This window comes from Hyla sarda, chromosome 1 (genome assembly GCF_029499605.1).
Source record: "Hyla sarda isolate aHylSar1 chromosome 1, aHylSar1.hap1, whole genome shotgun sequence".
NCBI classification, from domain to species: domain Eukaryota; kingdom Metazoa; phylum Chordata; class Amphibia; order Anura; family Hylidae; genus Hyla; species Hyla sarda.
In genome coordinates, this window is record NC_079189.1 from 52,345,694 (window position 1) to 52,356,299 (window position 10,606).

The window sequence follows — 10,606 nt, forward strand, 5'->3', positions numbered from 1 at the left end:
ATTGGACAGTGTTCAGATGAGCCGGAGTTATAAAACAGCATGAGTACCTGTAAAAAAATCTGTGGACTGATTACTTTTGCACAAACAGACCATATTAATTATTTCTCCCAAAATGTTTTTCAGATGTTTTTCTGAGCCAAAGCTAGAAATAGTTTTTAGTGCAAGTCAGAAATAGGTTATAAGGATGGCTTCCTCATCCTACTGGATCCACTTTTGGCTTTGCTCTGCAAAACTGCATTTAAAACTGCACTGGCATTTTTTTTTTTAATAAAAAAAAAAAAAAAAAAGTTGTGTGTGAAATAGCCCTCACTTTGACATCTTTATCAAAGAATATAAGAGTCTGGGCCTATTTAATCTCCAGCTTGAGATTTAACTTCTCCTAATTCTTAGCACTCTGTGGGCAGGAATCATAACCTGCTGGTGCCAAATACGAGAGAAATCTGTTTTGATGTGAATGTCTGTTGTTCAGATGAGATGCCTGAGCACTGCTGGGAGAGATGTTGGTCTGCTTCCAACGTACAAGAATATGAAATGTCTTTTATTTGCAGCATTTCTTCTTCTTTGCTGAGAAAATCTCAGAAGTAATTGTTTATGTTAATTATGTTTTTTTTTTGTGATCTTGTAAGAACTTACTGTATACAAAGCTATGTGTAATCTTGGTTTTCAATGGCCCCCAAGACATCATTCGAGAACTTAAAAACACTGTTGGCTTTATGTTCCACTAGTACTTAAAAAATCTACCGACCTAAGTAATGTTAATCTAAGGGCTTGTTCACATTAAAGGGGTACTCCGGCGCTAAGACATCTTATCCCCTATCCCAGGGGTCGGCAACCCGCGGCTCCGGAGCCGCATGCGGCTCTTTTAAGCCTTTGAAGCGGCTCCGTGAGTCTGTCCCGGTCACCCTTACCTTTAGGTTTACTCACCTGCCCTGGTGCCATCGGAGCGGAGTCTCTTCTTCCGGGGCCGCGCGGATCCTCACTGTCATGTGACAATGTAATGTCACATGACAGTGATGTCGCCGGCCTGCGCGCTCAGTCGAGGAGAGCCGCCGGGAGAGGAAGACGCCTCGCGAGGAGCTGGTGAGTACCATTACTCACTTGCTTAACCCCTCACCCCGCGGCAGCGTTAATGCTGCCGCGGGCTGAGGGGTTAACGCTACCGCTGCCATGGGGTGAGGGGTAACTTAACCCCTCACCAGGCTCACCCCATCACCCCATCACCGCTGCCATGGGGTGAGGGGTAACTTAACCCCTCACCAGGTTAACCCCTCACCCCGCGGCAGCATTAACCCCCCTCTCCCCAGCCCACCCCAGGCCTGGGCCTAAAAAAAAGCCCACCCCAGGCCTGGGCCTAAGAAAAAGCCCACCCCAGGCCTGGGCCTTAAAAAAAGCCCACCCCAGGCCTGGGCCTAACTAAAAAAGCCCACCCCAGGCCTAGGCCTAACAGTTAGGCCCAGGCCTGGGGTGGGCTTTTTTAGTTAGGCCCAGGCATGGGGTGGGCTTTTTTTTTTAGTTAGGCCCAGGCCTGGGGTGGGCTTTTTTAGTTAGGGCCTAACTAAAAAAGCCCACCCCAGGCCTGGCCCTAAAAAAAAGCCCACCCCAGGCCTGGGCCTAAGAAAAAGCCCACCCCAGGCCTGGGCCTAACTAAAAAAACTCCCCGCAGGCCTGGGCATAAATAAAAAAAGCCCACCCCAGGCCTGGGCCTAAACATTGTTAAGTGAAAGTCCTTTTTTTCTTCAGATTGACAGTTGACTGCACGATCCTGTATATATAGCATTAAGGTAAGAAACAATATATGCAGTGTTATATTTGTTTTAAATGTTGCTATGGTTTTGCGGCTCCCAGTTTTTCTTTTCTTCGGAAACAGGTCCAAGTGGCTGTTTTTGTCTTAAAGGTTGCAGACCCCTGCCCTATCCAAAGCCTAGGGGATAAGATGCCTGATCGCGGGGGTCCCGCTGCTGGGGACCCCCGTGATCTTCCACGCCGCACCCCGTTAGAATCAGTCCCCGGAGCGTGTTCGCTCCAGGACTGATTACTGGCGATCACGGGGACAGAGCATAGTGATGTCACGGCTCTGCCCCTGTGTGACATCACGCTCTGGCCCCTCAATGCAAGCCTATGGGAGGGGGCGTGACGTCACTATGCTCCGTCCTCGTGGTCGAGATGGACTCAGCCTGAGGACCTCCAGCAGTTCTGGAAGCCGCTAAAGGTGGGTACTACATGGTAGATCCCGGGGATACCCAGCAACAGGACCCCGGCGATCTGACATCATATCCCCTATCCTTTGGATAGGGGATAAGATGTCTTAGCGCCGGAGAACCCCTTTAAGGAAATTCCTGGTGGATTTTGCTTGCAGCAGCCTCCCCTGAAATTGCACTTTATGTCCATATGGACAATAAAGGGAAGCTCCAGTACTAGACATCTAATCTCCTATCCACAGGATAAAGCGGTAAGATGTTTGATTGTGGGGGGTCCGACTGCTGGGATTGCCACAATTTCTGGCCCGGCATTTATATTCAGAATGCCGACTGTACTAGGCTAGGCCATGGTCGACACTCCTCCTCCATTCATGTCTATGGGAGAGACGGAGATAGTGTCCCATAGACATATATGGAGGGGGCATGTCTTCCACAGCTTCAGGCTGTGGTCGACAGTAATCCGGTGGAGATCACTCCGTGCATGGGAATTACCGGGGTTCTGGGCAGGAGATCGTGGGGGGTCCCAGCAGCCAGACTCCCTGTGATCTGACATCTTTTTCCATATCCTTTGGATAGGGGATGAAATGTCTAGTACTTGACTGCGCAATCCTGGAACTTCTCATGTTTTTCTCCAATCCCTCCATTCACATGTTTTTTTTGGCCAAACATTAATGCGTTCAGAATAAAGAAAGGCAAAGGAAGAAGCTGGCAGACATCCAGGGCTGGCTCCACCTATAGGCAAAATAGGCAGCAGTCTAGAGCGCCTTATTGATAGGGGCGCCGTTCAGCACTCTGCAGGTTATTTCTCCAGGTCCTGATAGCCGCAAAACTGTCCCCACAGTAGTAAGGTGATTACATGAGGAGGGGGGATTGTTATAGTGTGTCCCCCTAGTAGTAAAGAAATGAGAAAAGAAATGACAAGGGGAGGAGGTTTGTTACAGTGTGTCAACCCAGTAGTGGGAGATAACATGAGGAGGGGGTTTGTCACAGAGTGTCACCTCAGAAGTAAGGAGATTACATGACCCCACACTGAAATAATAAATTGTTCAAAGTTTGCATGATTTATTTTTCTTTTAAAGGGGTTCTCCACCATAAGGTGATTTTAGTACGTACCTGTCAGACAGTAATGGACATGCTTAGGAAGGATCTACGCTTGTCTTTGGGGCTTAAAGGCTATGTTGTGACATTACTATTACACTGTGGCTAGCTTTTTGTGAACTGGTATTTCCTGTTTGAGTTTTCTTTTTTGCACCCACCCATTGAATCATACATGAGCTGGATCCATTCAAAAGACCTGTGGTTTTCAATCAGGGTGCCTAGAGCTGTTGCATTAGTTGCAGATTGATCTCTCTCCCACCAAGCGATCTCTCCACCCATTGAAGCAGACAGGCTCCTTGTCATCAGCTGACTAGTTAATCAGGTCTCGGCCGCATTGCAACCTGGGAAAAATCTGAGACAACAGTCATTTTGTATGCAGTTAAAAATAAATATTGAGCCGGAAATGACATAAGAATTGTGAGAAAACCATCACACAGGTACAGACACTATATTGTGAACTACACAAACTTTACAGCCCCTGTAGCATAGTCAAATAAAAAAAAAATCCTGGAATACCCCTTTAAAGAGTCAATTTACAACTTCAGATAATCCATCCCTCATCTTCATGAGAAAAAAAAGAATATATTAACCACTTTAAAAACTAGATATTAACTTTGTGACATCTATGTGGCGCATGCAAACTTCTATTCTGGCAACAGTGCTTTAACTTTAGAAAAAGAAAACAAAATGTTATAATCAATAAAGCAGATATTACATTTTAATAACAGTGTAATATCCTCAGCATATGTTTACAATCTGCAATGCATTCACATGTGTTTAAAGAGAAAAAAATATTTTATTATGAAATTCTGTTGGAGAACGTTTCAGAAAACCAACACTTTTTTTAAAGCATTATAATCTTTAGTTTTTACTTGAACGTAGATAAAAAAAATATGAAGATGAAAATAAATTGTGAAACAATTCTATTTAAATAGAGGCCACATTACATCATCACTTACCAATATAGCAAATTAGTGCTCATACTTGATCTCCCCCACCTTTCTGCTCCTCTATTGGTTTTACATCATGCGCTGTGCTTTTTTTCCTCTTTTTCTTCCTGTATCCTCCACATTTCTCTGTGGCTTTAACCCCTTCAGGATCCATGATGTACATGTACGTCATGAGTCCGCTCCCGCTCTATAACTCGCGGCATCCCGAACAGCTTACAAGACAACCGGAGGATCCATACCTGCCTCATCTCTGTCCGATTGCCGAATGACTGCTCAGTGCCTGAGATCCAGGCATGAGCAGTCAATCGGCAGAATCATCGATCAATGGTTTCCTATGAGAAACCATTGAACGATGTAAAAGTTCAGCATGTGCAGTGTTATAGGTCCCTATGGGAGCTATAACACCACAAAAAAAAGTGCAAAAAAAGTGAATAAAGATAATTTAACCCCTTCCCTAATAAAAGTTTGAATCACCCCCATTTTCCCATTTAAAAAAAAAAAACTTTGTAAATTAAAATAAACATATGTGGTATCGCCGCATGTGGAAATGTCCGAATTATAAAAATGTATCATTAATTAAACCGCTCGGTCAATGGTGTACACGCAAAAAAATTCCAAAGTACAAAAAAGTGTATTTTTGGTTACTTTTTATATCATGAAAAAATGAATAAAAAGCGATCAAAAAGTCTGATCAATACAAACATGGTAACGCTAAAAAAAAAAAAAAAAAAAAAACTTAAGATCACAGCGCAAAAAGTGAGCCCTCATACTGCCCCATATGTGGAAAAATAATAAAGTTATAGGGGTCAGAAGATGACAATTTTAAATGTATAAATTACAGAAGTACGACAAAATCAAATTCAAATTTTTACAGAAGTACGACAAAATCAAACCAACATAAGTAGGTTATCATTTTAATCATATGGACCTACAGAATAAAGTGAAGGTGTCATTTTTACCGAACGATGTACTGTGTAGAAACGGAAGACCCCAAAAGTTACAAAATGGCGTTTTTTTTTTCAATTTTGTCACACAATGATTATTTTTTCCGTTTCGCCGTAGATTTTTGGGTAAAATTACTGATATCATTGCAAAGTAGAATTGGTGGTGCAAAAAATAAGCCATCACATGGATTTTTAGGTGCAAAATTGAAAGAGTTATGATTTTTTAAAGATAAGGAGGAAAAAACGAAAATGCAAAAACGGTAAAACCCCGGGTCCTTAAGGGGTTAAAGGGGTACTCCGCCCCAAGACATGTTATCCCCTATCCAAAGTTAATAATTACTATAAAGATATATCTACAGGGGCATTATCCGTGTTTTTTTTTTTTTTTATACTCGGGCTTGGCCAGTATCCTGAAACTAAACTAAAGAGGAAAACACTTCCTATTTAGTTTCAGTATACTGGCAGAGCTCGTTGCCCTATACCTATATTGTATTAATGTTTTTTCTTTTTCTTAAAAAGGCGTCTCTTGTCATATTCCCCAGTACCATAAAAGCTGTTACATGCCACACACTGTCCGCTTATTATATAATTTTATTTTCTCAACTGTTCATTTGTATATAATGTTTACAAGATTCTTTATTATCTTGTTTTTAAATGAAATTTTACAAAGTGCGTGCCCGGTTATTCAGATGTATATATTGCTTTTATAGCCAGGAGAGCCATCTCTAAATGTCCATTTACTTTTAGAATTTCTTGAGAATTTTCCAGAACCCTTAGGTTCCCCGAGGCACTTCTCCTTTGACTGCTATTACCTTCTGCCAAACCTTTGCGCTACCGTTGAATGCAGGCTGATCCAGGCATCCTGCATACTTTTACATCAGTGTGGGGCAAGGTGCATGTTGGTGTTGTGCCCACAGCGCATAAAGGAAAGCAAGCACATGTGGTACCACGGGTGGTGCAGGGAAATACCTTATCATTTTGTGACGCCAGGGCACCGTTAGCCTATACACGGTCTGAGGATGGAGACAGCTTCTCCTGGGCCAGACACAGGGAGTAAAGGAACACACCGACGTCAGGTTACGGACAACTGTCTTTACCGAGCTGGGTGCAGATGGTATTACATAGACAGTATGGTGCAGAGTGAGAGGATGCAGCATAACCCCTTGGGAGCCCTGTTGCGTTGCTGGGACTTGTGGTGCTTTCACCCAATAAATTGGTACTGACTTGAGAAACTTGAAGATTGATCCTGGTAGCTAGGGTTTTGTCAAGGACTTGTAGCTTCCTCCACCAGGGCATGAACTTTCACCATGTGGGTTAGCCTTGCAGAATGACCTGATAAAGTAGATTTGATCTGGGCCTTACCTTGGAGCTCTCTACACACAACACAGATTAACCACACTGGTGCTCAGGCTAGTCTGGGGCAACTCCCTCCCCACTATATGGGCTAGAATTAAGGGGTTCCCATTGGCAGGCAGGGTCACACGGGGTACACTGCTCCTCTGCTTAAAGGCATAGTAACACATAAATAACATACATAAGAATAACAACAAAATAATTATAAAAATATATAAATTCTTGGCATAGTGCTGAAACATAATTAATATAAAAATATGTTCCTCAGTGGGCCCAACACCGATGCTGCAGGTCTGCCCCGAAGCAGTCCGAAGCAACTGGACAGCCTTTGGTGCTGGGGCACCACACACACAACTTGCCTTGATTCATATTATTTATCATCAGGGTTTACGGCACTTTGAGCGTCTTCTCTGTGTTCATTTTTGTCTTCTATATCTGGTTATTTACTGCTTTAATTCCACCAGTAAAACAACAATAACAATCAATATTATTACCGCATATTGACACCAAATTTACTATACCTGGCTGTAAAATTTATTAGTAACATTTGTACTTTGCCTTTTCTTTTTATACATTTTTAATCCTGATGTGTCGCTCACATGTGTTTCTGATTTCTTTCTATTTTCAGCCAGTGCATTTTTATGCTTATGAGTCGCAGATGGTTATCAAAAGCAGCCATTCCATGTGAGAACGTGTGATGTTTATTACATGTATTAGCGTAATGTCTAATCATCTCGATAATAAGGGGCTATTACGTGTCTTCTAGGATGTTACTTCTGTTTTCAATACAGACAACAACTTCCGATAAGTTTGGACACATAGGAAGAGCCTGAACGGTTCACGGTAATGGCGTACATAAAGGGTAAAGAACAGAAGATGTCACCAGTGATGATGAGCATTGCCCAACACATCTAAGAGATTAGCAGCTTACACTTTGCTACACAAGGTAACTTTTAGCCTGTGGTATTTGAGGAATACAAGGAAAGAATTCAGACCTATACCACTGCATGTTGCTTTACAGATGTCTGCACCTACATGTGTCAGTAATTTAAAGATGTTCTGTCACTTTAAGGATGGTTTTACACACAGTGGGGCAGAATTAGTATGGCAAACGTGCCACATTTTTAAAAAGTTTTAGATGCTTTTTAGACACTTTCCCAGCATCCGACTAATGGGTCATGGCCTCATTAAATTGGATGAAGCTTCAGTAAAAGGGAGGTGGCTTGAGTTGAAACACCATGTTCCCAAACTGTGCCAAAACTCTGGAACAAGTTTCTGGCACAGTTTGGGCCAAGTAATAGTTGGTCTATGACTTAGATTAATATAGGGACATGTCGGCACTTCCGTGGAATCTGTGGTGGTGTACGAGGTGGGGTGAAGCCACAGGTAGAAGAAAGATGATACCCAGCACTCACCAGTAATGCACAGTGAAGATTTATTATGCCATAGTGTAGTATAAAGACGCGTTTCGGCGTGGGAGCCTTCCTCAGCTGTCTGCCTAGGCACACAGCTGAGGAAGGCTCCCACACCAAAATGCGTCCTTGTACTACACTATGGCATAATAGATCTTCACTGTGCATTACTGGTGAGTACTGGGTATCATCTTTCTTCTGCCTTTGATTTAGATTAGACAGTCTAAGGCTGGGTTAACATATATCCAGCAATTTGAATCCGGTGCCAATTATTTTTGCAGGCCGGAAGGGGTAAGAGGGGACACCTATGAAGTTAAAACCTATTTGCACCATAAAATTGGTTGGGGAAGGAAAGCAATGACAAAGAGGTTAGCCAATAAAGAAGATGGAATCTATAGGAGAAAAACATTTTGCTGTTTGAAGGGTATATCTTAAAGGTCCCTTCTACTAATATGTTTGATACATATTGTGTGTATACATAACTGTACCTGCTCCTCCACACCTATTTCCATGGACCTTCGTGACAATGGACACATCTCCATAAATAAAACCTAAAAAGATGCCTACAAGTTGAATTCAACTATGTAGGCCAGCCTTTCATACTAGTATAATTAGGCAAAAGCTTAAAGGGGTACTCTGCACCTAGACATCTTATCCCCTATCCAAAGGATATCCAAAGGATAGGGGATAAGATGTCTGATCACGGGGGTCCTGGTAAGTTTTGGAGCATGGAAAGACACCAACATAAACATGAGGCGAACATACAAATTCCATACAGATGTTGCCCTTGGTAGAGTTAAACCTTGGTCCCCATTGCTAACCACTGAGCCACCATGCTGCCTAAGTAGTAAATCCACATTCTTCCTATGTCATTTATTACTGTGCTTTCTGGACACATGCTTTTCAAATATGGGGACCAGGTATGAGTCAGATAGATGATTTTAGCTTTAAGAAGCAAAGCACACAGTAATATACCTCCTACACAAAGAATAAAATATTCAACATAGTATATTATCGTTCATAATGTATGGTAGGAAAACATCAGGCCAGGATTGGATCACATATAATTTTCCATGCCTGTTATTTCAAACAATATTTTTCATTTCCTATAGTTATAAAGTATGTGTTTATGATAGAGGTTAGAACTCAATGTATATTAGTTACTTTAATTTCTGATGAAAATTTCTGAACGTTTACATATTTTCTTAATGGGTTATAAATCATAATATAATAGTTAATAAATTCATGAACATTGTGACCTACTTAAATATATACTTGACATCTGGCAAAAATAAAACCCAAAACATCATCAATCTGTATGTGTGATATTATGTGCCAATTTGGCACCTTCCTTACATCAAGGGAATTAAGTACATGTGCAACAATTAAACCTCAATTGCAGAATTCTCTAATGCTCCGAAATCTATTACAGCATGAACCTTCAATGAGTCGAAAAGCTGCCAAGAGAACTGAACATAAAGCGGTTGCCCGGGATTAGAAGGACATGTCTACTTTATTCCAAGAACAACACCACACTAGAGATGAGCAAATCGGTTTGTGCCAATAAACTCTCCACCAATGGTGGATTTTAATGGAAGCTCAAATGGATTTGAGAATTTGTTTTTATTGGATGTGGCCCCACCATGATACCATGTATACAACTGTATTAGATCTCCATTTTTGTATGGGACTAAAATAGAATTTTGATGAAGATGAATGTGGCCTCTACTGTACTTCTGAATTCCTCACATTCGATATGGAGATATATAGTGATGAGCGAACTTTTCAAAAATGAGATTCGGCTGATTCGCCGAATTTTCCGGAAAAGTGCGTTTCGATCCGAATTTTTGCGTGGCAAATCTATATTAAAAAAGGCTATTTCTAGCCTACATACAGCCTCTATAGGGGTATAGAACACTTTGCTGTGTTCTAAAACGCATATGGAGTGTGTTGGGTTAGTGAAATAATACTGTTATTCAGAATAACATGCAGATTACATTGCTTTTAGAAACACTGCCGCAGAGCAGCACAATGACAGAGCCTGGTGGTGGCATCAAAGTCAGGAGACAATGTAGTGACTGAATGACAGCTTGGAGGTGTTGGCAGCATGAGGAGACCATTTAGTGGCTGAATGGCATAGCGCTGAGGTGTTGGCAGAATGAGGACACCATATAGTGGCTGAATGACACAGCTTGGATGAGGCTGAAGCGTGAGGACACCATATAGTGGCTGAATGACACAGAATGGAGGTGTTGGCAGCATGAGGTCACCATATAGTGGCTGAATGGCACAGTGTGGAGGTGTTGGCAGCATGAGGACACCATATAGTGGCTCAATGACACAGAATGGAGGTGTTGGCAGCATGAGGACACCATATAGTGGCTGAATGGCACAGTGTGGAGGTGTTGGCAGCATGAGGACACCATATAGTGGCTGAATGACACAGCTTGGATGAGGCTGAAGCATGAGGACACCATATAGTGGCTCAATGACACAGAATGGAGGTGTTGGCAGCATGAGGACACCATATAGTGGATGAATGGCACAGTGTGGAGGTGTTGGCAGCATGAGGACACCATATAGTGGCTGAATGACAGAGCTTGGATGAGGCTGAAGCATGAGGATACCATATAGTGGCTGAATGACACAGA

The 10,606-nt window shown here is 42.2% G+C and overlaps 1 long non-coding RNA gene across 2 annotated transcripts; it reads left to right on the forward strand.

Moving 5' to 3' along the window:
- Window positions 1-2,152: 2,152 nt before the first annotated feature.
- LOC130300959 (uncharacterized) lies at window positions 2,153-9,547 on the forward strand. 2 transcript variants are annotated; one of them, XR_008851693.1, is made up of 3 exons: window positions 2,153-2,209; window positions 7,310-7,489; window positions 9,388-9,547. It is a non-coding gene; the product is annotated as an uncharacterized LOC130300959 (long non-coding RNA). The 2 variants fall into 2 exon arrangements; XR_008851699.1 differs by lacking the exon at window positions 2,153-2,209 and adding an exon at window positions 7,203-7,227 and having other exon boundaries at window positions 7,335-7,489.
- Window positions 9,548-10,606: the final 1,059 nt, after the last annotated feature.